This window comes from Diceros bicornis, chromosome 21 (genome assembly GCF_020826845.1).
Source record: "Diceros bicornis minor isolate mBicDic1 chromosome 21, mDicBic1.mat.cur, whole genome shotgun sequence".
In the NCBI taxonomy this organism is placed as follows: Eukaryota; Metazoa; Chordata; class Mammalia; order Perissodactyla; family Rhinocerotidae; genus Diceros; species Diceros bicornis.
The window spans coordinates 38,096,190-38,122,395 of record NC_080760.1 but is presented as its reverse complement, the minus strand read 5'-3'; the positions used below and the strand labels follow the sequence as shown (position 1 = coordinate 38,122,395).

The following is a 26,206-nucleotide window of genomic DNA, read 5'->3' as shown; positions in this document are numbered from 1 at the left end:
AGACAGTCAAAAGCTGGAGCGGAGGGATCCACACTGCCGCACATCTGAGAGCGGAACGTGCTGGGCCCCCGGAGGAAGTGGGGAGAGGTAAGGAGAACTCCGCTCCCTCCCCATCAGATCAGCGATCCGGTCCGCGCGGCTCCCAGAGAGGGGGGAGGGGCGGCCCTCGGCGGGAAACTGTAGCTCTTCGGGCTCTCTCAGCCAGTGGGAAACTCCCGCACAGAGGGCTCAGAGGAGCCACAGGGCTACCATCAACATCTGAGCAACCCAGAGAGCGGATAAAGAGGGGCAAACGAGAAGCCTCCCACGTCAGGGACCCAGAGGGCAAAAGAGAGAGCTCCCCCCTCCCCGCAACCCGGAGTCTGCAGCTCGACCAGATCTAGCGGTCCGAGGCAGACCTGAATAAACTGGACTGGACCCGTGGATCGCAGTGGGGAAAAGAAACAAAACAAAACAAAACAAAACTGCGGATCGCAGCAGAAAAACTGGGGCAGAGCGCAGGGGGCTTAGACTACACAGCCCTCTACCACCACACAGTGGCGGCAGGTGGAAATTGCAACCAGAGACTTCCAGGATGAGGAAAATCAAAACCAACACAGGAACCACAATGCAAAAATATATGAAATCACCAGACCAGAAACAAAATGACAAGCACCCAGAAATCAACCCCGAAGACACAGAAATCCATAAACTAAATGACAGAGATTTCAAAATAGCTATCATAAAAACACTCAATGAAATACGAGACAACACAGACAAACAATTAAATGAGATTAGGAGTTTCTTCACAAAAGAGATTGAAATCATAAAGAAAAACCTATCAGGGCTGATGGAGATGAAGAACACAATGGAGGAGATAAAGGAGAATCTGGAATCTTTAAAGAACAGAGCTGACAATATGGAGGAAAGAATTAGTACTTTAGAGGATAGGAATACAGATATACTCCAGATGGAAGAAGAGAGAGAACTAAGACTAAAAAGAAATGAAGAAAGACTCCGAGAAATATCGGACTCTATTAGAAAATGTAACATAAGAATTATAGGTATTCCTGAGGGAGAGGAGAGGGAAAGAGGAACAGAGAGCCTATTCAAGGAAATAATAGCTGAAAATTTCCCAAATCTGGGGAGGGGGCAGGAAATACCAGTAAGCGAAGCCAACAGGACTCCTATATATATTAACAGACAAAGGCCTTCACCACGACACCTAGTGGTAAGGCTAGCCAGGGTCAACGACAAAGAAACAATATTAAGGGCAGCTAGACAAAAACAAAAAATAACGTACAAAGGAACTCCCATCAGGCTCTCAGCGGATTTCTCAACAGAAACTTTTCAGGCTAGAAGAGACTGGAATGATATATTCAAAATACTAAAAGACAAAAACTTTCAGCCAAGAATACTCTATCCAGCAAAAATATCCTTCAAATATGATGGAGAAATAGTTACTCTCCCAGATAAACAAAAGCTAAGGGAGTTCATGGCCACGAGACCGCCACTACAAGAAATACTCAAGAAGGCCCTCAGGCCTGAAAACAAGAAGAGAAAGGGAACACAAAGCTTGGAGTAAGGAGAAAAGTAGGTAGACAAAATCAGAGAAATAGTAGATCTTTACCGGAATAGGTTAGCAACCACTTAAATACTAAACTCAAAGATCAAAGGAAGAAACTCACCAAAAAATAAATTTAACCTCATCACTGTAAACACACAGCCACAACACAAGATAGAATAAGGTATAACAAGAGTAACTTAGAAGGGGAAGAGGAAAGTGACTGAATTGACTTAGTATAAGGAAATAGGAGGCTATCAGATAATGGACTATCTCATACAGAAGATTTTTCGCCCAAACCTCAAGGTAACCACTAAACAAATAATCAAATTAAAACCACATATGATAAACAAAGAGAAAACTAGAAGAATCATAAGACAGAACAACCAAACTGAATTGGCAGTCCAAAACAAATGGGACAAGAAACAAAGGAAATGCAAAAGAACCAGAAAATAAGTGACAAAACAGCAACATTCAACCCTCATATTTCAATAATGACCCTAAATGTAAATGGATTGAACTCTCCAATCAAAAGATACAGAGTGGCAGGATGGATTAAAAAGCAAGACCCAACAATATGCTGCCTTCAGGAAACACATCTTAGCACTAAAGACAAGCACAGGCTCAGAGTGAAAGGATGGAAGACAATACTCCAAGCTAATGGCAAACAAAAGAAAGCAGGTGTTGCCATACTCATATCAGACAAAGTAGACTTCAAGATAAAACAGGTTAAGAAAGACAAAGAAGGGAAATATATAATGATAAAAGGGACACTCCATCAAGAAGACATATCACTTATAAATATATATGCACCCAACATAGGAGCACCAATGTACATAAAACAACTATTAACAAACCTAAAAGGAGAAATCAACAACAACACAATAATAGTAGGGGATCTTAACACCCCACTTACAGCAATGGATAGATCATCCAGACAAAAAGTTAATAAAGAAATATTAGACTTAAATGAAAAACTGGACGAGATGGACCTAGTAGACATATACAGAGCACTCCACCCAAAAACAGCTGACTACACTTTCTTCTCAAGCGCGCATGGAACATTCTCTAGGATAGACCATATGTTGGGAAACAAAGCAAGCCTCAATAAATTTAAGAAGATTGAAATCATAACAAGCATCTTTTCAGACCATAAGGCTATGAAACTGGAAATGAACCAGGAAAAAAAAACTGGGAAAGTGACAAAAATGTGGAGATTAAACAACATGCTACTGAACAACCAATGGATCATTGATGAAATTAAAGGAGAAATCAAAAACTATCTGGAAACAAACGAAAATGATAACATGCCATATCAAACCATATGGGACGCAGCAAAAGCGGTCCTGAGAGGGAAACTCATAGCGATACAAGCCCACCTTAACAAACAAGAAAAAGCCCTAATAGGCAACCTTAAATTACACCTAACAGAACTAGAAAAAGAAGAACAAACAAAGCCCAAAGCCAGCAGAAGGAGAGAAATAATAAAAATCAGAGCAGAAATAAATGATATTGAGACCAAAAAAACAGTAGAAAGGATTAATGAAACAAAGAGTTGGTTCTTCGAGAAGATAAACAAAATAGACAAACCCTTAGCCAGGCTGACTAAGAAAAAAAGAGAAAAGGCTCAAGTAAATAAAATTAGAAATGAAAGAGGAGAAATTACAACGGATACCATGGAAATACAGAGGATTATAAGAGAATACTATGAGAAATTATATGCCAACAAATTGGACAATCTAGAAGAAATGGATAAATTCTTAGACTTATACAACCTCCCAAAATTGAACCAAGAAGAAATGGAGAATCTGAATAGACCAATCACAAGTAAAGAGATTGAAATAGTAATCAAAAACCTCCCAAAAAATAAAAGTCCAGGACCAGACGGCTTCTCCAGTGAATTTTACCAAACATTCAAAGAAGATTTAATACCCATCCTCCTCAAACTATTCCAAAAAATAGAGGAAGATGGAACACTTCCTGAATCATTCTATGAGGCCAACATCACCCTGATACCAAAACCAGACAAAGACAATACAAAGAAAGAAAATTACAGGCCAATATCGCTGATGAACATTGATGCAAAAATCCTCAACAAAATATTGGCAAACCGAATACAACAATATATTAAAAAGATCATACACCATGATCAAGTGGGATTTATACCAGAGACGCAGGGATGGTTCAACATCCGCAAATCAATCAACGTGATACATCACATCAACAAAACAAAGAATAAAAACCACATGATCGTCTCAATAGACGCAGAGAAGGCATTTGACAAGATACAACATCCATTTATGATAAAAACTCTCAATAAAATGGGAATAGAAGGAAAGTACCTCAACATAATAAAGGCCATATATGACAAACCCACAGCTAACATCATACTCAACGGGGAAAGACTGAAAGCCATTCCTCTGAGAACAGGAACGAGGCAGGGCTGCCCACTTTCACCACTCCTGTTCAACATAGTACTGGAGGTTTTGGCCAGAGCAATTAGGCAAGAAAAAGGAATAAAAGGAATCCAAATAGGTAACGAAGAAGTGAAACTCTCACTAGTTGCAGATGACATGATTGTATATATAGAAAACCCTAAAGAATCTGTTGGAAAACTGTTAGAAACAATCAACAACTACAGCAAAGTTGCAGGGTACAAAATCAATCTACAAAAATCAGTTGCATTTCTATATGCTAATAATGAACTAACAGAAAGAGAGCTCAAAAAGATAATACCATTTACAATTGCATCAAAAAGAATAAAATACCTAGGAATAAATCTTACCAAGGAGGTGAAGGACCTATACAATGAGAACTACAAGACATTATTGAGGGAAATCTATGATGACATAAAGAAATGGAAAGATATCCCATGCACGTGGATTGGAAGAATAAACATAGTTAAAATGTCTATATTACCTAAAGCAATCTACAGATTCAATGCAATCCCAATCAGAATCCCAATGACATTCTTCACAGAAATAGAAAAAAGAATACTAAAATTTATATGGGGCAAGAAAAGACCCCGAATAGCTAAAGAAATCCTAAAGAAAAAGAACAAAGCAGGAGGCATCACAATTCCTGACTTCAAAACATACTACAAAGCAATAGTAATCAAAACAGCATGGTACTGGTACAAAAACAGACACACAGATCAATGGAACAGAATTGAAAGCCCAGAAATAAAACCACACATATACGGACAGCTAATTTTCGACAAAGGTGCTAAGGACATGCAATGGAGAAAGGAAAGTCTCTTCAATAAATGGTGTTGGGAAAACTGGACATCCACATGCAAAAGAATGAAAGTGGACCATGTGCTATCGCCATTCACAAAAATTAACTCAAAATGGATCAAAGACCTGAAGGTGAGACCTGAAACTATAAAACTCATAGAAGAAAATATAGGCAACACACTATTTGACATTGGGTTTAAAGGAATCTTTTCGGATGACATGCCTACCCAGACTAGGGAAACTAAAGAAAAAATAAACAAGTGGGACTTTATCAGACTAAAGAGCTTTTATAAGACAAATGAAACCAGAATCAAGATGAACAAACAACCAACCAGCTGGGAGAGAATATTTGCAAAACATACATCTGACAAGGGGTTGATCTCCATAATATATAAAGAACTCACACAATTGAACAACAAAAAAACAAACAACCCGATCAAAAAATGGGCAGAGGAAATGAACAGACACTTCTCCAAGGAAGATATACAGATGGCCAATAGGCACATGAAAAGATGCTCAACATCACTAATCATCAGGGAAATGCAAATCAAAACAACACTAAGATACCACCTCACGCCCGTTAGAATGGCTATAATCACCAAGACAAAAAACAACAAATGTTGGAGAGGATGTGGAGAAACAGGAACCCTCATACACAGCTGGTGGGAATGCAAATTGGTGCAGCCTCTATGGAAAACGGTATGGAGATTCCTCAAAGAATTAAAAATAGAGATGCCCTATGATCCAGCCATCCCACTACTGGGAATCTATCCAACGCGCCTGAAATCAACAATCCAAAGAGGCTTATGCACCCCTATGTTCATTGCAGCATTATTCACCATAGCCAAGAAGTGGAAGCATCCTAAGTGTCCCTCGACTGACGATTGGATTAAGAAAATGTGGTATATATATACAATGGAATACTACTCAGCCATAAAAAAAGACAAAATCGTCCCATTTGCAACAACATAGATGGGCCTGGAGCGTATTATGTTAAGTGAAATAAGCCAGAAAGAGAAAGACAAACACTGTATGATCTCACTCATATGTGGAATATAAACCAACACATGGACAGAGAAAACTGGACTGTGGTTACCCGGGAAGGGGGGGTGGGGGGGTGGGCACAAGGGGTGAAGGGAGTCATATATGGGGTGATGGACAAACAAAAATGTACAACCCAAAATTTCACAATGTTAGAAACCATTAAAATATCAATAAAAATGAAAAAAAAAAAAAAGAGGCTCTATTAAAATGAAAAAAAAAAAAAAATAAGGTTGTGCTATTTTAGATGATTGTCAACTCCCCCCACACCCTCAAGTAAACCAGTATCTACCCTGAACCCTTTCCCACTGGAGAAGGAGATGGGGGAAGATTCAAGAATGAACTCTATTGGTCTATATTGTTTGGATGATTCATGGAAATCTCCTTGGAAAGAATGATAAAATCAGATTGAAGTAATGGCTGCGCTTCACAACTTTCAGGTACATAGGAATCACCTGGAGATTTTGTTAAAATGCACATTCTGATTCAGCTGTTTTGGGCTGGGGACTGAGATTCAAGTTTCTAACAAGCTTCCTGAGGATGCTGATGCTGTTGGTCCATAGACCACGCTTTGAGTAGCAAGGAGTTCAGAGACCATTCTTGACTCTGCCACTTACTCACTTTGTGAACTATGGTTATTAATTATAGTAAGGGACATATTACACTTGGATTCACATTAAAGTCTCTACAGATCTTTACATGGGATCCTTACAAATATAAGGCCAGTATTTATCTGCAATTTTAGAGAGACGGAAAGGTTAAGTGACCTGCCAATATCACACAGCTAGTGGGTGGCCAAGCCAGATCTCAGGCTTCAAGCTTAGTGCTTATACTGTCATACCACACTACTTCTCTTTCCTTGATTTCCCTCCTCAATGAAATTGGAATACAGACTTTACAGTGCTGTTAGAATGCAGAGAGGGTTTGGTCAAACAACTAAAAAACTATATATTGGTGAGCTATAGAATCACAAATATGAATATCTACAATCCTGCATATAATTTGGAAATTATAACTAAGTAAAAATTGAGTCATTTTTGCCCTTATTTTAATAAAGAATTAAATCCATGCCCAGCTAGTTTGAAAGGGATACAAGTCTTCTCAAAGGAAGCCAGCTGCTGAGCTGGAGAATGTAGACTCAGCCACGTGATTTCCAGCAGCACTGATGCAGGCACAGCTGGGGTCATCTCTGTTCACGTCTCATTTGTGGTCTGGGCTGGTGAACATTTAACCTGCATCTTTTAAGCTTCAGTTCATGCTATATTCTTCATTTCACCACCTAATTTTCTTTATGTGATGAAACTTGACCCATCTCTCTTCCATGCAGTGTGCTGCTGCCATCAGGGCCTGGGAAATGATATACTTGCCAGGACATTGCTTAGAGATCAAGATGGCACAGAGGGTTATGGGACCTTTGAGAAGGGGCAAGGACTGTAACTCTCTCTTTCTGATAGGAGAACAATTTAAATCTGGTTTTAGTCACAAGCAATGTCAATTTGGCTAATTCAGCTTTGTTCCTATTGATTATTTGCCCACAAGTAAAATTTCAATAGTGTATGTGTATGTGTGTTAAGGACTTGTGTGGGTGGGATAGGGTAGAAATGAATCACCAGAAAAAGACACAGATGCATCATTGCAGGCCTCACAGAGGGGAAGAGAAAGAAACAGTGGTAGGGACACCTTGTTTATTACTGAAGTGCATGAAACTTCTCAATGGAAAACTTTTCACGTCTAACATTGTGCTATAGATTGGCCCTGAGGATTGATTTATTAATATCTGGAATTCTGTGCATTTGACAGGCTAATGGCAACACTATTTTCTTAGGCCTGTGGTGCTAGAGCTACATTATAATGACTTTGCCAGGCAGCTCTGAAGAATAGCTGGAAGACCACGTGGGAATGGAATGAAGGCCAAATCCCAGTAGTCCAGTTGGGAGACTCCTATGAATGCAAGGTCAGAGCCTCTCAACCTAACCACAGAGCTTTCTTTACTGCTGTAGACACCAGCTAAAATCAAGAGGATTCCAGATTAGCTTTGCTATACTTTTTTGTTTTCCCATTATTATTGTTATTACTGTTTTGTCTGTAATTATCTTGTCCTTGTTAGGAGTCAATGAGATCTAGGACAGATCTGGGATATGGCCATGTGCTCCACTGGAGTAAAGGACCTGTATTTGTCATTTATTGCTGCATAAAAATATTAGCAGCTTAAAACAATGTACACTTAGGTCATAGTTTCTGTGAGTCAGGGATCCGAATGCAGCTTAACTGGGTCATCTGATTTAGTTTCTCACCTGTAATTTAGTTTCTCAGGTGTAATGAAGATGCTGGCTAGACTGCAGTCATCTAAAACGGAAGATCCATTTCTAAACTCACTCACATGGTTGTTGGCAGGATTCCGTTCCTCAAGGGTTGTTGGATTAAGGGCTTCAGTACCTCACTGGCTGTTGGTTGGAGGTAGCCCTCAGTTCTTTGCCACTGGGGCCTTCCCCCAGGGCAGTTTACAAGATGGCAGCTTGCTTCATTAGAGCAAGTGGGCAAGAGAATCAGAGAAAGAGAGATTGTGTTAGCAAGATGAAGGTGAGCCATGTGTAACCTAATCTCAGAAGTGACATCCCGTCACCTTTGTTGTATTCTGTTCATTAGAAACAAATCATTGGGTACAGCTCACAATCAAGGGGAGGGGATTATACAAGGGCATGGATAGCAGGAGGTGGGGGTCACTGGGGGCCCTTTTAGAAACTGCCTGTCACAGGGCCCGTAAAATTTGGTATTTAAATCCAGAACTCTCACTGCAGAACTCTTCTTTTTCCCACTAAGTACCATGATATGACCTTAAAAAGAATTTCAAGGGGCTGACCCCATGGTTAAGTTCAGCACGCTCTGCTTCAGCGGCCTGGGTTTGGTTTCCGGGTGTGGACCTACATCACTCATCAGTGTCCATGCTGTGGCAGTGACCCATATACAAAATAGAGGAAGACTGGCGCAGATGTTAGCTCAGGGAGAATCCTCCTCACACCCCCACCAAAAAAAAAAGAAAAAAAAAAAAGAATTTCAGTTGATTGTGATAATAATCTCAATACACATGAAAATATTGTCCCCACCCCACCATCATCTCAGAATTGATTTTATTGAATTAATTTAAGCATGATACATCAGGCTACACTGAAGATTTAAAAAAGAACTTCCATTAGGTGTCTCTTAAGGATACGGATCATTATTTCTTGCAGTGCCCATTCTAGCAAGGTTTTCATGTCTGATCTTAGATGGAAGAGTGTGGCTCTTTCTAGTAGGTAATTGTTTCATTCTCATTTCATGGACAGGTTTCCCATTTTGGAAAATGGTAGGCCATGCATTTGACAGTCAAAGCTTGGAACCAAAAGCAGGAGGGTAATGATGATATTAATTTTTACTATCATTCCTGACTCTAATATTCCTATTCCTAGTTTTCCTTCCATGTTCATGTTATATTAATTTTACATTTATAATTTCATTTATTATATATGGCTTTTTAAGCAGTCTTGAAATCCTCATGAAACAAGATGGAATATAATCAGTGAATAGACGTTAACCATAATCCTCTTCAAACTACAAAACAAATCTTAAGTGCTACACTGTGCCATAACTATAACTTCAGTAGGACTTTAGGTGGAAGGGAACGAGAACAATGTGGATTGGAGCCTGACTTGGCTGCTCAGAGTACAAGACTGACCATTTACCTCAGGGGCAGGCCCTTCTGGGGCCAATGGTGCCTAGAAAAGTATCACCTTAGAATTGCAAATAACAGGAGAATAAATGGCATGTAAATCCTAGTGAGCCCTCTCATTTGTCATAGGTTGCCACTTCAACTAATACTACTGAAATCCTTTCTAGGAGGTATGGCTACACTGGTACTACTACCAAGGCTCATAGAAGTTGTGGCTTGCCTGAGGTCACACACTTAGGAGTGAAATATAGGGACCCTGACATCAAATCCAATTTACTTTGCGTCATTTTTCTATCTCCTGGAAGAGAAGATTCTATAAACACTTAACGCAAGACTTTCTCTGATCAGTAGGTGGAGCTTCATGACTTGCAAACAACCATTTTCTTCTCTTTACTCACTTGTGAATCTTGATTCTTTTTCAAACTCTTCTTCCCTCCTTCTTTCCCTTCTATCTTTTCACCCTTCTTTCACGTTGACATTATTGTTAGGCTGCCTGTTCTCCACAACTGTAAAGGTTTCACCAAACTTCAAAGCCCTGTGAGCTATCGGGTTGCCTGGCTGTTTAGGACAAGTTTCCTAGGACTTACTCCCTCTGACCAACACCTTCAGGGTGAAGGAGACACCTACCTGGCTGTTCTGTACTGATTTCCCAAGCTTGGGCTTTTTATGCATGTGGGAGACTGGCATTCCCAGAATGCAAATCACAATAGCCTTACTTTGTTCTTTGTCTGAGAGCCAGGCATCATTACATGTGTGCATCAGACTAATGCAGACTAAGAGATTGATTAAACCTGTGTCGCTGGTCAGTCTATCAACTTTTTGTCCAAGAGCACTTTTCACTACCTGATATTTTTATTTATTTTTGACTGTCTCTCACAGATATTATGTAAACTTCATGAAAACACATATCTTTCCTCGTCTTGTTTACCACTCTGGCATTAGCTCCTAGAATAGTTTGGTATACAGCAGATTCTCAGTAATATGTGTTAAATGGGCCAGCTGAACTACTGTCCAGGGTTCATTCAAGATTCAATCAGGAAATAGAAACCCTTGGGTACTCCAAGTAGGAAAGAATTTAATACAGGTAATCAAATGCTTGTAAAATAATTGAAAGGGTCACAAAAACAGGTTCTAGGCTTCCAGCACCATACAGAACTGATCTTAGAGCCTTGATACTCATGGTGTAGTCTGAGGACCAGCAGCATTGAATCCTCTGGGAGTTGTTTATCTCAGGCCCCATCCCAGACTAACAAACCCAGAATCTGATTTTAATAAAATCTCCCAGTGACTTGCGTATACCACATTAAAGTGTGAGAACCATTGCCCCAGAGGAGCACTTCCAAGACTGCAGCTGGAGCTGCACTGCCTCTCATGCTCGGCTGCCACAACCTCCCTTCACACCGGAACCTAGAGAATGGACACTCAGAAGTTCAATCCAGAAGTAGGAAGTCAGCACAGTAGCCTCTACCACTGCCACTGCTTTTTTTTTTCTATTGTGGTAGAAAACATATAACATAAAATTTACCATCATGGCCACTTTTAAGTGTACAGTGCAGTAATGTTAACCACGTATACATTGTTGTACAACAGATCTCTGGAACTTTTTCATCTTGCAAAACTGAGATTCTATATCCATTGAACAACTCCTATTCTCCCTGTACCCCAGCCCCAGGAAACCACCATTCTTACTTTCTGTTTCTAAGTACTTGATTACTTTAGATACCTCATATTAGTGGAATTATGCAATATTTGTTGTCTTGTGATTGACTTATATCACTTAGCATGATGTCAAGTTTCATCCATGTTGCAGCTTATGACAAGATCTCTTTTTTTCTTTTATAGACTGAATAATATTCTATCACATGTATGTGCCACATTTTCTTTATCCATTCATCCACTGATGGACATTTAGATCACCTCCACCTCTTGGCTATTGTGAAGAACGCTGCAGTGAACATGGGTGTGCAAATATATTTTGAAGGTCCTATTTTCAATTCTTTTGGATATATATCTAGAAGTAGGATTGCTGGATCATATGGTAATTTTATTTTTAATTTTTTGAAGAACCTCTATGTTTTCCATAGCTTCTATACTATTTTACATTTCCACCAATGGTGCACAAAAGTTCCAATTTCTTCACATTCTCTCCAACCCGTATTATTTTCTGTTCCGTTGATAAGGAACATTCTAATAGGTGTGAAGACATATCTCATTGTGGTTTTGATGTACATTTCTCTGCTGGTTAGTGATGCTGAGCATCTTTTCATATACCTGTTGGCAATTTGTATGTCTTTGGAGAAATGTCTATTCAAGTGCTTCACCGATTTTTAAAAATCGGATTATTATTTTTGTTGTGGTCGAGTTGTAGGAGTTCAGTATTCTGGATATTAACCCCTTATCAGGTATATGGTTTGCAAATATTGTCTCCCATTCCATAAGTTGCCTTCCACTCTGTTGGTTGTTTCCTTTGCTGTGAAGAGCTTTTTAGTTTGATGTAGTCTCATTTGTCTATTTTTACTTTTGTTGGCTGTGCTTTTGGTGTAATATCCAAGAAATCATTGCCAAAAATTCAATGTCATCAAGCTTTTCCACTATGTTTTCTTCTAGGAGTTTTACAGTTTCATGTCTTACATTTAGGTCCTTAATCCATTTAGAGTTAATTTTTTGTGTATGGTGTAAGTTAGGTGTAAGTTAAGTGTCCAATTTCATTTTTTTGCATGTGGATATCCGGTTTTCCCAACACCATTTGTTGAAGAGACCGTTCTTTTTGTATTGTGTGTTCTTGGCACCCTTGACAAAGATCATTTGACCATATATGCGAGGGTTTGTTTTTGGGCTCTCTATTCTGTTCAATTGGACTATATGTCTGTCTTTATGTCAGTACCATACTATTTTGATTAATGTAGCTTTACAATGTGTTTTGAAATCAGGAAGTGTGAAGCCTTCAGCTTTGTTTTTCTTTCTCAAGATCATTTTGAATATTTGAGGTCTTTTGAGTTTCCATATGATTTTTACAACTTTTTTTCAATTTCTGCAAAAAATGCCATTGGGATTTTGACAGGGATTGCATTGAATCTGTAAATTTCTTTAGGTAGTATGGACATTTTAACAGTAAGTCTTCCAACCCATAAACACAGAATGTCTTTTCATTTGTTTGTGTCTTCTTTAATTTCTTTCATCAATGTTTTGTAGTTTTCAGTGTACAAATCTTTCACCTCCTTGGTTAAGTTTATTCCTAAGTATTTATTCTTTTTGATGCTCGACCACTGCTTTTTGACTTGTGCAAAGCTAGAGAATGTATTCCACAACACTGCTCAAGGAATACTCAGGTTTTAATGACCCTGCTAGATAGCAACAATAGCCAAAAGCTGCAGGAAGATTTCTCCACCTCATTTTCACTTTTCAAATCTCGTAGAACTTATTTCTAATACAGAACCTTAGCTGCAAGGAAGTCTGAGAAATATAGTTCTTGGCTTTCCCCTTCTCTAATAGAATGAGTGTAGAAGAAAGCCTGAGTGAGCTGATCTAAAGTAGCTAGCCCAGAGTATGAGCAGTGTTGGTGCTCTCTCCAGATCCCCTGTGGTCCCTTATACTTGTTCTATGCACATATCACCCCACTTCGATGTGCTTTGCTGCTAAAGTAGACCCTTCAGCTTTCTTTAGAGAATTACCCTTGAACTATTGAAGCCAGCCACCTCCCTAGTCTCACTTGGAAATTTATCTACTGCCCACAATCAGTGGCTTGTACCAATGACTGACTGATGCAGGACTAAAGCAGCCTGGATGAGGCTGGGACTTCACCTGAAGTCTCATCCTGTCTTGGCTTCTTCCTCTTTCCCTATCTTGCTTTCTTTACTCCTTTACCAGTCTCCCCAGGACCACTTCTTTACTAAATACTTGGCACACGTACCCTGGCCTTAGACTCAGCGTCCAAGAACCTGACCTGAGTGTGGGCCACCCGCTTGCAGTAGCTAAGAAAGATTTACATTCAGGTTTGTAACTGCTTCCCCATCTTCTGCTTTATGAAAATTGCTGATATACATCCCATGTAACCTCTTCCTTCAGGCATAAATTCAGTATTTCAATTAGAAGAATGGACATTGTTTTCTTTGATCAGACATATTTTGTGAATTCATGCTAGCTGGTTATAAGTTTATTATTTTCTGGGAGGCTTAAAGAAAAAAATGTTCCTTCAGTTACTTCAGAGACTTTTTCATTTATTTATTTATTTATTTTTTATTTTTATTTATTATTTATTTTTTTGTTTGTTTATTGCAGAAACATTGGTTTATAACATTGTATAAGTTTCAGGTGTACATCATTATACTTCTATTTCTGCATAGATTACATCATGTTCACCACCCCAATACTAACTACAACTTCTTCTTTCTTTTTTTGCCTACTATTTTTTTTCCTTAAACTGTTAAATAAATGTGAAACATTAACCATATTGTCATTAATATAACTGATTGTTCCTTATGCCCTTCAGGATCATTTTGTCAGTAGAAGATTTGAAGATTCCATTTGTTCAATGATTTACATTTCTTGCACAGGAGGCATAGAAGAGTCTGAAATAGTTTTTATTACCTGTGACAAAATTAACATTTTTAATTTATTTATTCACATGGTTATTTTCAATCTTGTAGCCACTCTGTCCCATTCACAGAGCTAAGTGATGTGGAGAAGTCAAAGAGTTAGAAGGTATCTTCAAGAAACATATAGTCTATTTAAACTCATCAATTACCACGTCAGTCAAGTGACTGTTTTGACTTTCCAGTTTTTAGCATAATTGTACTTTATATATGAAATTACAATAATATATGGGCATGGGTCAATTTCCGTTCAGTTCACTCATTTAAAAATTTTTTTCTTTTGGACTCAGTCTTCTGATTCTAAAGGAATTCTTTCTTTTTTCCCAACTCCAAACTTCCAAAAGAGTAGTTAATACTCATTGCCTCCGCTTTCTTATCTCTCATTTACTTTTTTTTTCCATTCCAATCTCTTTTTCCCTTCCCTATCTGTACTGAATATGTTCTAGCATAAATCACCAATCCAGTGCATATTTTCCCATTTTCATCTCTCGTTATGTTTTCTGTAACTTTTGAAATTCTTAAAAACCTCCTCCCTTAGTTTCTATGATATCACTAGTCTCCTGCGTTTCAAATTATTCTTCCCAGCTCACTCTCTACTCTTGAAGTAATCAGACTTTATCTTAGTCTTTTGTTCATATTACATTCCATGCTCTTCTTCCTGCTCTTATTCATTTCTATGTTTTAAAATATAGTAGAATTCTGATAATACAACCTTTCATGGTCTGGAAATCCACAGGGCTTTGGCATTCAGCAAATCAAAAGTAACCTGAAAACTTCTAATGATCTGGCCTCTGTGACCTACTTGTTGGTAGCAAACATTGGTGGTGAAATTTCATGTAGTGTATTGGCAGAACTGCTGCTATTTGTAAATAGTTACACATTAAAGGCTGAATAGAAGCTAAAGTAACCACGGTTTATGAGCACAAAGAATAGTTATGTAGTAGACATAATGCCGTTTGGCTCACTTTGAATCAGAAATAGTAATATTTATGAAATTTGATGGTAAAAGATGAAAATTCTTTTTGGATGAGACTGATGGAATGTCTTGAAATGCTGATTTGAGGAAACTAATGGTAGCACTTAATTTACGCATTGCTTTCATTTGCACGGCTTAATTCAATCTTCAGAGGTACCCTATAGTTAAGGCCCTGTTATTGAAACTCTTTTGGATGCAAATGACAGAAAACTCAAAATAGAGTAGCTTTTAAATTAAGAAAATATATTGGCTCATGTAACTTAACAAAGTCTGGGGTATTCTGGGCATGGCTGGATCCAGATGCTCAAGCCATAGAATCAGGAAGGTTTCCCTCTTTTTTCTTCTGTTCTGCTTTGATCTCTGTCGGCATCATTCTCAGGTCACCTTTTGTCACATAGTGGCAAAGATGCCAGCAGATAGCTCCGGGTCTTCATTCTGTTAGTAACCCAGAAAAAGCAGCACTTTACTGATAGCTCCTAGGCATGATTTTTTTAGCTTCAGCCTGTGTCTTGTGTCACCTTTGGAATCAGGGGATGGAATCAACTTTGTCTGAGTCTAAGAGGCTGATAATGGGGAAGGAATGGACCCAGAATACACACAACACACACACATACACACATGTACACTAGGTACATGTGTGTGTTACAATCAGGTTTTATTATCCTTATTTTATAAAAGAAAAATCTCAGAGACATTAAGTTACCTGCCTAAGGTGATATGGCTTGTAAGAGGACTTTATGAAAAACAGATGGTATCCCAGGGTCGATGAATCATAGATATTTAGAGCTGAAAGTGACCTAAAACTATAATGTATAATCTTTTTCCACGATTCTCAAACTCTTATTTGTTGTGCCCTAGGGGTTGGGCAGATGTTCCAAAAGAGGCGGGAAATCCCTCCTCATATTCAAGCAAAGCAGCTTTGTGTTTATCTGTTTTACATTTTGGACTACGAAAGATGCTGTAAGAGAAAACGTTTCCTGTGTTAGACAAGTTTCCAAACAATCACTCTCACTCACTCTTTCATTATACAGCAGTTACATTCCCAGTGCTATAATCAGCCCCCAACGTGCTTAATAATCAATTTAACTCATCTCTGCCAGTGTAAACCAATAGTGCAAACTGAACTATATTCAGTGATCCTTGAGATAAATTTTCTGAAGATAGAAAGATACTCTATATTCAAGATATTCAGATATTCAAGTTTGCCCCTTTCTCAGTTAATTCAAGTATCTAAAAATGTTCTCAGTCTTTTCTCATCAACCTGAAGGATATGACCCACTTTATGGAAGTAATTCTAACACAGGAAGGAGTTAATATGGCAAGAGTAGAGATGGGGAGAAACTTTTATGGTGTAAAATTTCCTCAAGTTATTCTAAAATTCTGAGGATTTCTCTTTTCTCCTCACACTGAGTATAATTTAATGAAAAGTCTGTAACTTTTTGGCATCAGAGATTGTAAACTCAAATACTTCAGGGGCCTGACATATAATGTACATTCATTCGTTCACCAGGCTGAGCATAATGATGAACTGGATTATGTACGTTCTATCTACAGGGGCGAGCCTCTATTCAGCTTCAGCTGACTTGCCACACGGAAATCATCATTTGAGAGATTTCAAGCCCCAAACTGAGGTTTTATGTGGACTTTTAAATATTATAAACTCATATTTTTAAAAATAATATTGTGCCCTTTAAAAAAACATGTTTGTAGTCCAAACAGGCCCCTGTGTTATGCATTTGTGCCCTCTGTTTTACCTAATTAGTGCATGGTGAATGATTGTACTATTATCAGCTTTGCTGAGGAAGACTGTTTTCTTTTTCCTTTAATATTTGACCCAAACCCCATAGAATGTGCAAAAACAATCACATAGAGTCTATACAACAGATACGTCAAAGAAAAAATATTCAGAGGACATAATCTAAAATAGGGAGTGATATTTTTAAACTTGTTTTTTATTAAAATTCTATTGAATGTTGTGTTTGGCTGAACCTATCTACTTTTTGGTGCCTAACTTATCTGTATTTGGCTGTTTTGGCCCCACCCTGTTAATCAAATAATTCTCTGTGGAAGAATGAGCTTATTTTCAGAAAAAATGCCCAAGAACAAAGGAGACATTTATTGCCTTCTCCTATACACTCCACCCTGAACATGAAAAAAGAGGTCTTGCTTTCAGAATGTATTATATGTTTGGCTAATCCGCAAGTTTGCATCTTAGATCCTAGTCTTGGCAAGTTCTTGTCTAAGTGCATAATGAATCATTGTTCCTCCTCCTTACTGTCTGCCATTATCACTCTACTACCCAAAAGTAAGATGCAAACTCCAAGGAGGAAGCAAAAGGTGTGTTTGGACAGAGCTGTAAGGACAGGGCAGACCTGGAAATTGGCAAATGGAGCTGATATATATTTAATACCAGGGAAGAAAAAAGTAAAAATGAGGGGAGGCATTCTGGAGACTTGTTTACCTGAAGGCTAGTCCAATTGCATTTCTTTTCCTGGATTTTAGATTTGAATATGTCTCTGAAAATCATGTTTTCTCCAGAAATGCCCTGAAGTAGAATGGGAGTGATAGGGCTTTGTGAAGGAAAATCAATGTACTGGTATAAAAAATCATTCTCTTGTCATCTTCCAATGAAGAAAATTAACAAGCTTGTAGACTAAGAGGCTGTGTTGAGTAGTCAAGTCTACAGAGTTTTGAGTCAAATGGAAATGGGTTTGGCCAATTTACTTATCTTCTCAGTTTCAATTGCCTACCTGTAAAACCAGAATCATATTAGCACTTCTCCCACAAGGAAAATGAGTTTCTGACACAAGCAAAGTGCTTATTAGTTGTTAGCATCTTATAAGAATAAGAATTCCTATAAGAGGAGGACCCATGCCAATGTTGACGGTACCTCTTGCCAAATACCCAGCTTGGGCAACAAAATCTTTTTTGTTGAGAAGTTACTAATTCACTCATTAATAAAATCATTCATTTAGACAATATATTAAACACCTGCTGAATCCAAGAAAATGAGCTATTTGTGTATTAGTACTAAAGTATATTATCTGTTTATATGTTTGTACTAGCACAATAGAGATTCAACAAATATTTATTGAATGGTTGGCAGGGGTATTTGAGGTTGGTCTTTCCAAAGGGACAGTCAGTATGTAGCCCCACTCCTCATCAGCAGGGTTGCTACTGTTGGGCCCAGGTCTCTGATTTTAGAGGAAGCAGCAAATCTCAAGCTATCCTTGGTAGATGCTTTTTTTCAGCAGGTGGAGGCTTAGATAGGAGTTGGGAATTTATGCAATCATTCCATGCCAAAACTTTTGTGATATGAACAAAATCGTAAACCTGAAATTATGACTATTTTCCTGCTGTAAACCCCACGGGGCTTGAATCATTAATCTCAAGTTTTGTTTGAATTAGAACTGAAAGGGCTGGAAACCACTGAGGACTTGGATTCTGATGATGATGTGCCTTTCCCTAATCTCCAAACCTTTTGAGAAAAATGGTCTATCTCCTTTTAAACCCCCAGAAGCTCAAGAATGTCCATACTTGTCAAATTTTTATTTTCATGAATTTTGTATTGTCTCCAGAAATATTTATCTTTGACAAGTGATTTCTCAATTATATTTACTTAGACAGACATTTTGATTTTTCAGAAGAATTTAGGAGTAAAGACTGAACTCTCATTCTTTCTAGCCAGAGGCCATTTTCAGACTGTTAAATCCTTGACGCGGAGAGATTCTCATTGTGAGGCTAATGAACCAATGCCTAGTGTGTTTACTCTCCAATGGCTAAATTTAATCCAAAGAATATGCCTGACTGCAAACAACCTTGCCAGGCACAAACAAAGGGAGACTATTCATAAAATGGTTTGCTTTCCAACAGGCTCTAGTCCAGATTTCACTCAGCCATCTTACCAGGGAAGGCTGCTTTGATTTTCCATAAAATGGGCAATAAAAGGAGCAGAGGCCAATGCCTTCCTGTAGATTTTTTCTAGAGCAAGAGTTGGCAAATTATGGCCCATGAGCCAAATTTGACCCATCGCCTTTTTTGTATGGCCTATGAACTAAGAATGTTTTGTACATTTTTAGATGGTTAGAAAAAAATGGAAACAAGAATAATATTTCCTGATGACTGAGAATTATATGAAATTCAAATTTCACTGTCTATAAAGTTTTATTGGAACACAGCCATGCTCATTCATTTATGGTTGTGTATGGGTGTTTTCATGCAACAATGGCAGTGTAGTTGTGACAGACACCACATGACCACAAAAGCGTAAGATACTTATTATCTGACCCTTTACAGAAAATGTTTGCTGCTTCCTGTATTAGAAGAATCTTAAGTGTAAAGTTTAGGAAAGCTTGGGTGGTCTATCACTTAACTCTCACTTGGAGGTAGGAAATCAGTGAAATCAGCTCAAATAGACTGTAGGATGGGGCAGAGGAAAAGGCAGAGGCACTGGCATCAGGGAGGCATAATTTTGAGTCTTGGATCCTCCACTGTGTAGTAAGTAGTACAAACTTAGGCAAAGTGGTCTATCAACGAAATTGATAACTCTTTATTCTCAAGAGTTGTTTCAAAGCTTAATTTTATATATATGCCTCTCTCTATATTTAACAGAGAGAGGGAGGTGGCAAGAGGTAGGTGGCGGTGTGCCCTTATCTTATCTGACAAACTTTGCCTCATAATAAATAGGTGCTGAAGGAAAGTAGTTCTTTTTCTTTTCCTAAAAGTCTTCAGAGAAAGAAGCTGTATGTTTTTTCTTCATAATGGCGTTTTTGCTCACTTTTACACTGAGGAATCTATGCCTAGTGCTATGAATCTATGCCTAGTGCTATTTCATTGCCTAGCAATGAAAATCGTTGCTATGTACATTCTGAAATGAAAACTGAAAAGCTGTTTAATATCAACCAACAGTCTTCTGTGGGGTGGAGAATTTTTATTAAACATTGCACATTCCACGCTGACCCTTCTTCTTTTCTTAGGATAAGCAAACAAAGTTCTTTTGTCTTCTTCATGGCAGCTATTTTCCCTAATTTTAATAATTTTTTTCTGGGCTTTATCCCACACGTCCATTACAACCCAGTCTGTGTTGAGTGATTGTTAAAAAGTTACTCTGAACTCAGTCCAGTTACCAGATGTAAAGTTATTTTGTGTACCCCAAGGTTGGGAATCCTCAGTCATCATCAAAGGAGGACCAAAATTTTATTTGCCCCAAATCTTGGATCTCCAAGAAAGGGCAGATTGTGTGTGCATTTTCCTACTGGATATGCCCATAATCTAGTGAGGAGTTCTGGTGGTGACTTTTAGAGCCAGGATCCTGTGTGTTCTAAGAATTTGTATTATAATCATGACCAGCTAATTGTAGCATCCAGGGGTTCTATCAGTATACCTGATCCAAAATTGTTTGAATGTATCATAATTACACTATCTGGGCAAATTCTACATGACACAGAGATCCTACTTGATACGCAAGCAATTGCACTTTTCAGTGTTGTAAAACAAATGCTGTATTCACTCATTTTGAAGTGTAATCTGGCTCCAAGATCTGCCTCAGACATATGGAAGTAGAGAGATCTTTGTTCCATTGCATATCCATGATAAACCTCTGATTCAGATTAAATTTACATTTATTAAACACCTAATATACATCTGGAATGCAATTATCACTTTTGTGTGCATTATATTATCTAATTTTCATGCATCATAAAATAGATATTGTTGGTTCTATCATTTTATTCTCTATTTTTTCTGTTTATTTTGTATTTATCCCCTCCCTTCTTGCTTTCTTTGGATTAAGTTTCTAATTGATTTCTCTCCTCCTATTTTCTCCCTTCCATTCTTTTTGGAATGCACATGCTCTATACCTGTTCTTTTAGTGTTCACCTCAGCCATACTAACATACATACAATATTTAACAAAGCAATCAATATCTTTATTCTTCTGTACAATAAAAAGATATTAGAACAATATCTCTCTCTTTTTTTAATATATTTTTTAAAAATTTTTATTTATTATTTTTTTCCCTCAAAGCCCCAGTAGATAGTTGTATGTCATAGTTGCACAGCCTTCTAGTTGCTGTACGTGGGACGTGGCCTCAGCATGGCCGGAGAAGCAGTGCGTCAGTGCGTGCCCAGGATCCAAACCCCGGGCCGCCAGCAGCGGAGCGCGCTCACTTAACGGCTAAGCCACGGGGCTGGCCCTAGAACAATTCATCTCTGATCATAACCTTCTATATGAATGAAATTTTTGTCAAGTGTTTTAATTCTATCTTATTCTTCCATGTTATACATTTTAATGAGACCGTTTAAGAAAGGTGTACACGTATATTTACCAATATTTTTTCTCTTTCCATCTCGTATCTCATACCTCCCATTTGGTATCATTTTCTTCCCGCCGGGATCACAGTCCTTTAGAATTGCTTTTCTGAATGACTGGTGGGGGTACAAACTCTGAATTTTGTTGGTCTGAAAATTGTTTCATATATCACAAAAGTAATAAATGTTCGTTGTAAAAGTACAGAAAATCATACAGAACAATACATATTATCACATGTAGGCAATCTTCACTTTCATGTTTCAAATTTTGTTATCATAGCTTAGTTCAATTACACCAATCTCCTATCAACACAATTCAAATTTCAGTTACCATGTTGTATTAACTGTGAATAATTACATAAAATACAAACTTTGCTGCTAGCTCTTCATTTCACAAGTGACTATGTAAATAACAAATGCTATTGGAATCAGTGACCAATCACCTCACTTCTTTCAAGTCTGTCAGTGATTGCTCACAGCACATCTATTGTTCAGTTCATGTATAGAGAGCAAAGCATATAGTTGCATTCCTCCTTGCCTCTCGGTGATAAACTCAAGCAGCATTTTACAAAAATAGATCACCAAAAGAGGGAATTGGCCAACAAAGATGGAAGTGCTGCGAAGAGACAAAAAAATGACAAGGCTGCAAGTGAAATTTGAACCCAACGTAAATGGAGTTATAGAAGAAATAGCTGCCTGTGAGAATGTTGACAAGGCTGCTGTTTGAAACTATGGATATACAGCTAGAGGAACTTAGTGAAGATGAACTTGTGAACATAAATGAAGAAAGCAGTTGTGACAAAAGATATCCCAGAGGAAGTGATGCTAACAAAAACACGTTAAAGTAACTCTTGGAGATATTGGACAACATTGAAGGCACAGAAGGTAAATGTTGGAAGCTGATTCAAACTTAGAAATGAGTATTATAATTTGGCAGGGCATATCAAAGATGTTCATTCCATATTATAAGTTATAAAATGAGAAGAAGGCAAGCAGTGCTCAAACTAATCTTGATAAAGTGTTTTATTTTTGGTAAAAACTTATTTCTCAATGGTTCTAATGTTTTCAATTACAGTGTACAAAATAAATATTAGTTTTACTATTTTTTCATTTCCCTGTATATTTATAACTGACAGTAAGAAAATATTTAATGTTTTGACAAAAACTTTAAAGGTCGTGGAACAACTGTAATTTTACCAATTGATTATTAAGAACACTTAGCAAGTTTCAGTTTGCACAGTCATTTTTATGGTTCTGCATAATATGTGACAATCACAATGCTCAAAAATGACCATTGCTAATTTTTATGTACATCTTTCTGGTATTTTTATCTTTTTTTTGAAATATCCTTCTTTTGACTTTGTTCTTGATAGACAGTTTTGCTGAGTATAGTCTTCTTGTTGTATAGTTATTTTTCTTCAACTCATTAAAGGTAGTATTCCATTATCTTCTGGATTCCATTGTTGCCCATGAGAAGTCAGCTGTCAATATAATAACCAATAGATTTTAGGTGATCAGTACTCCGGCTATTTTTAAAATCTCTTTTCTTTTTTAGAGTTCTTCAGTTTACTATGATGCATGTAGAGCTGCGTGTGTCTATGTGTTTTATTTAATCTTATCTATTTAATCTTATCCATTAACTTTTTAATATTCATACATGCATGCATGTATATGGATATGTGTATATAAACTTATGTGTATGCATATATTTGTATACATATACATTTTTTTCTTCACTTTATTTATTTTAATAATGGACATTCAAGTGTCCAAGGGCAGCCATACTACCAAAACCAGAAGTCAATCCTCAAAATTTTCAATTAGGATTATCTTAATATAATTTATTGTATTTGGTATGTGGTTATAAGACTTTTATGTTCTCCACTTTAACATCTGTTGTCTTTTGTAATTTCAAGCCTGGATAAAATTTTACTTGTATTCTCAGTCCTCTCAATAACCACATACTTAAGAAAAAAGAACATAGGTTTAAGGGGACTGTAAACAAAGATAGAAATTTCTTTTAGCCCACACATGATCACAGATATTTTGAGAACTTTATAGTTTGTACTAATAGGACATATCAAATAAAAACAATAAATACAGAACTGCAGTAATATGTGTGTATAAATCCCCTGGAGTTAAAGTGTTTGGCTTTATGCCCTTTACTGTTCTCTACCATAAACATTCTGACATAACTGTGAAATTCCAAGATTATTATGATGATAACTGATGAAGTGTAAAAATGAGAGGAAATTTCAGACAATTTTGGTATAACTCCAGTGTGGCTTTTATAGAAACAATCATACCCTTGAAGTAAGGGAGGTTGAGAATTAGTTGAATAGACTATTTTCCCTGTGAACTCATTTATATTTCCAAAGGAGAAATGCACAATCAGATAAAATTAAATGCAATAGCATCTGCCTCATCTAAGATGAATCTTCTCTTCTCTAGGCTTCAAAGCTGGGCCATGTCTAGAATATAAGCTGTGGAAAAGCTTGATTATCAAGAAAATCTCCAAGTAAGACAAGTCGTGTTGTAGAATAAAATAAGCATGGATTTTAGAGTCAAACAGACCTAGGTTTGAATGTTCTTGGCTTTCCACTTGCTATATATACAACTTGAATGGATTAAATAACCTTACATTATTACATTATACAAGATTAAATAACCTTATCTTGTATCTCTCAACTCACTTTCCTGATCAGTTATATGGGGATATTAACACCTACCACATAAAGTTGTTGTGATTGATTAAATAAAAAATGTGTGAAATGCCTAGCAAAATACCCATAAAATAGCAAGCATAGAGTAAATGGTAGTTCTGTTTCCAAAATGATGGATAAGACATGTTTTTTTCCCCATCCTGATATTTTCAGAAGCAAAATAGTGGAGAAGAAAAACTTTTGTTCTCATATGCTTCTTATTTTGAGATTCTTTGGCTACATTTATTTATTGCGTAACATTGTCTTTTTAAAACAAACACGTCATCTTCCAATGCCAAGGTTAGATTTTATGATTTCTAGATAATCTTTGAGGTATCTTCCAACTCTCATTCCATAAGTCTATAAATCAAACATGCCATTTTAATTTTAGCCCTTGCTCATGTATCATTCAAAGTAAGTATGCCACTGAACTATAGTATATTAGAGTTTTAAAAGGCCTTTCTGACTTTCTTTAACTTCTCATTTTATACATAAGTAACCTGGGGCTTAAGAAGGTAAGTTGACACATATAAAGCGGATATTGGTTAGTTGCAAAGCCCAGACTGGAATCCCTGCCTTTCTTCACTGTTCCTGAGTTCTAGGTCCAAATAGCTTTTGAAAAAGCAGCATTACTGGATTTAAAACATTTCTGGACTGAAAGAATTGGTTATGAGAAGATTATTGAAAATAGGCATATATCTAGAAAAAATGTGAAGTGGGTTTGGCTTCCTTCTCAGCAATGATCTCTTCCTTCTGTTCTCCACCTGACTGTGCTGTGGGTTTTCATGTCACTGAAGGTGATTTGTTCCAGCAGAAAAGTGGCCTGACAAACTAATTTACCATGAAGATTTAATTACTTAACATGTTTTTCCTAGAGAACCCCTGAATAGGAAAATATTTATTAACCTCATAGCTTTTCTGGCAGGCGTTCTGATATTAGAGGTGCACAGGTTACAGCCTCCTGTATCTAGTTCAAATGTAGACCTGGAAGATGGTGTGGTTTTTTTTTTTCTTTTTTGCCACCACTATCGATAGAAACGTTTCTGAGTTCAAGTCAAGTATAAAGCTTGAGGATATATCCAAGTATAGAACTATTCTAGTTGAAAGCAGAATTTATGTGTTGAGATTTTTATTGTCAGACCAGAACTGTAGTAATTAGAGGGTACTGGAAGAAAGAAGCCACCACTGGCATTTTCCCATGATCAATTGAGGTTTGAGGCCCAATGCAAGACATATGTTTAGAGTAAAATGTGCATCCTCTGCCCTGACTAGGGAATGGATGTGCAGAAGATCAGAGAAGCAACAGACCTAGAATGGCAAAAAATATGCCTAGCTACTCTGTCAGATAATAGAGAAATGTGTATTAGACCTTTCTCAGGTGAGGAAAATAGGAAAAAACAAAAGAGCCAAAAGGTTACTATACAAACTTTATTATCCTTCCACAACCTAAGTAGTGTGTTTTTTTTGTAATGCTTTTTCATTACATTCTTAAATTTTAAAAATAAAAAATGCACTATAGAATATCTTGAAATATAGGAAATTATAAAAAGAAAAACCCATTCCCATAATCTCACTACCATCTAGAGATCACATAATTACCTAAAATCTCTTCTACTTTTTATGATCAGAGATTTTACGTTTACTTCTTTCTTTATTTGGATTTCATTTTGGTGTCTGGTGTGAGTGGCAAATCTTGGTTGATAAAGTGCTTGCTCAAGGGCGTTTGTAGAACAAAGGGCTGTGGAAGGCCAGCTCTGGCCCTGCCTGCTGGTTAGCAGAAACAGTCATGTGGAATAGCACAGTGTGCCAGGATTTGTGCTAAGCGTTTTCCATTCTGTAATTTAAATCTTGTATCAGCCCTGCAAGGCAGGTGTTATCATCCTTGTGTTAAAGATGAGGACACTGAGGCTGAGAGACTCAAAGGGACCCATTCAAGCTCATATAGCTGTGTGAGTAGCACACCAGGAGTCCACCTCAAGCCTTGATGAGCCTGAGGTTTGAGCTCTTCATCATTACAGTATACAAAGACAGACGGCTGATTCCACAAAGTGCCTGGAGCTTTGTATACAAGAGCTTCCTGTGGGTAGCCACCAAATTTGGAA

At 37.4% G+C, this 26,206-nt stretch overlaps 1 long non-coding RNA gene across 3 annotated transcripts in view; it reads left to right on the top strand.

Annotated features, from left to right (window-relative positions):
- The window catches only part of LOC131419588 (uncharacterized), a 48,361-nt gene extending 40,252 nt beyond the window's left edge, over positions 1–8,109 (top strand). The window contains exons 4-5 of one of the 3 annotated variants that reach the window (XR_009223287.1): positions 6,068–6,260; positions 7,646–8,109. This is a non-coding gene — a long non-coding RNA (uncharacterized LOC131419588). Of the gene's footprint in view, positions 1–6,067 lie in introns of all 3 variants that reach the window. The other 2 variants (XR_009223286.1, XR_009223285.1) reach the window with 2 other exon arrangements.
- Positions 8,110–26,206: the final 18,097 nt, after the last annotated feature.